Source organism: Camelina sativa, chromosome 15 (assembly GCF_000633955.1).
Source record: "Camelina sativa cultivar DH55 chromosome 15, Cs, whole genome shotgun sequence".
Taxonomy (NCBI): domain Eukaryota; kingdom Viridiplantae; phylum Streptophyta; class Magnoliopsida; order Brassicales; family Brassicaceae; genus Camelina; species Camelina sativa.
This window is the reverse complement of record NC_025699.1, coordinates 7,599,722-7,601,938: the sequence shown is the minus strand read 5'-3', so window position 1 is coordinate 7,601,938 and position 2,217 is coordinate 7,599,722.

Genomic DNA, 2,217 nt, shown 5'->3' with positions numbered 1-2,217 from the left:
AACCAGATCATTAGTATCGATAATGGGGAGGGTGGCCGTGCGGAGTCGGATGCAGCAATAGAACAAGTGGCTATTTCTTTCTTCGAAAACCTTTTTACTGCTTCGACCACGAGTGGGTAAGAGGAGATTATCCAGCTTATTCCTGAGAAAGTATCTCTGGAGACTAACAGAACACTCACCCGCGAGCCATCAGATGGTGAGATCAAAAAAGCACTCTTTGGTATAAATCCAGACAAAGCCCCATGCCCGGATGGAATGACAAGTCTCTTTTACCAGAAGTTTTGGCATGTGGTTGGTAAGGACATTATTGCTATGGTCCGAGACTTTTTTGAAACAGGAACACTAGATCCTCGACTCAACCATACAAACATCTGTTTAATCCCGAAGAATGAGAGACCGAGAGCTATGATAGAATTCAGACCGATAAGCTTATGCAATGTGAGTTACAAGATAATAGCTAAGGTTCTCAGTACTCGGATGCAGAAAATACTTCCAAAGGTGATTTCAGAGACTCAATCGGCCTTTGTGGCTAGACGTCTAATTACGGACAATATCCTTCTTGCGCAAGAGAACTTCCATGCTCTGAGAACAAACCCGATATGCTGGTCAAAATTTGTAGCCATTAAAACGGATATGAGTAAGGCATATGATAGGGTAGAATGGTACTTCTTAGAAGCGGTAATGAGGAAGCTTGGATTCGACAGCAAATAGATTGGTTGGATAATGAGCTGTATATCCACGGTAACGTACAGTGTCCTCATTAACGGGGAGGCAAAAGGTAATATAGTCCCGTCTAGGGGGCTACGTCAGGGAGACCCTCTCTCCCCCTTCTTGTTTATCCTTTGCACTGAAGTTTTGATTGCTCAACTTAAAAATGCTGAAACAGAAGGGCGAATTACTGGTCTTAAAATCGCGCAAGAAAGCCCACCGGTCTCACACCTGCTGTTTGCTGATGATAGCCTTTTCTTCTGTAAAGCAGAAATCCAGCAATGTGCTGAGCTCTTAAAAATAATCAATAGCTACGGATTGGCTTCGGGACAGCAATTAAACCGAGATAAGTCGGCCATCTTATTTGGAAATAAAGTCCCAGCGGAAACTAAAGCAGGGCTAAAAACTGCTATTGGTATTGCTAAGGAGGGAGGCATGGGCATGTATTTAGGACTACCTGAAACAATTTGCGGATCCAAACAGCAAGTGTTCTCCTTTGTGCATGATAGACTTATCTCACGTACCAATGCATGGTCAGCAAAACTCCTCTCGAAAGGTGGTAAGGAGGTGCTCATAAAATCGGTAGCTCAAGCTCTCCCAACATATGTAATTTCCTGCTTTTTGTTACCGCAAAATGTCCTTGGTAAACTTAGGGGAGCTATTGCTAAGTTCTGGTGGAGTACTAAGAATGCTTACAGTGGCTTACATTGGGTTGCTTGGAATAAAATTTTTGTCCCCTTAGCGAAAGGTGGTCTAGGTTTCCGAGACCTGAAAGAATTTAATCTGGCACTCTTAGCGAAACAACTTTGGAAACTACTTAGATTTCCAGACTCCCTCCTCTGTCGAGTTCTCAAGGGACGCTACTTCCGATATTCAAATCCGTTGGATACTTCCAAAGCAAATTCCCCATCTTTTGGGTGGCGAAGTATTATGGCAGCAAAACCCTTACTTAACAAAGGACTCCGGAAAAATATCCGGTCCGGATTTAATACGAAGGTATGGGATGATAATTGGATTCCTACTATTCCTGCTAGGTCCGCGATTGGCAATGGAGGCCCAAAAGATCCTAATCTGTACGTGAATCACCTTATCAACTTTGAAACGAAAGAATGGAAGCAAGATAAGTTAACCGAACTGATGGAACCTCAAGATATTCCCCTGATTCTAGGTCTCAAGCCCAGCAAGACCTTTATGCTGGATGATTATGTCTGGATACATACAAAATCGGGGCAATATACGGTGAAGTCGGGTTACCTACTGGCTACAGAGGAAAACAATATCAGTTTGGAAGTAGTTGAACCAAGCTTGTCAAGATTAAAAGGCCAGGTTTGGAGAGTGCAGGTACCTAGGAAGATCAAGCACTTTATGTGGCAGGCAATAGCAGGGTGCATCGCTTTGTGTAGTCATCTAGCGGATCGTCACTGTGGAACGGATAGAACATGTCCAAGATGCGGGGCAGATGAGGAATCTATAAACCACGTCTTATTTGAATGCCCCCCCCCCCCCCCC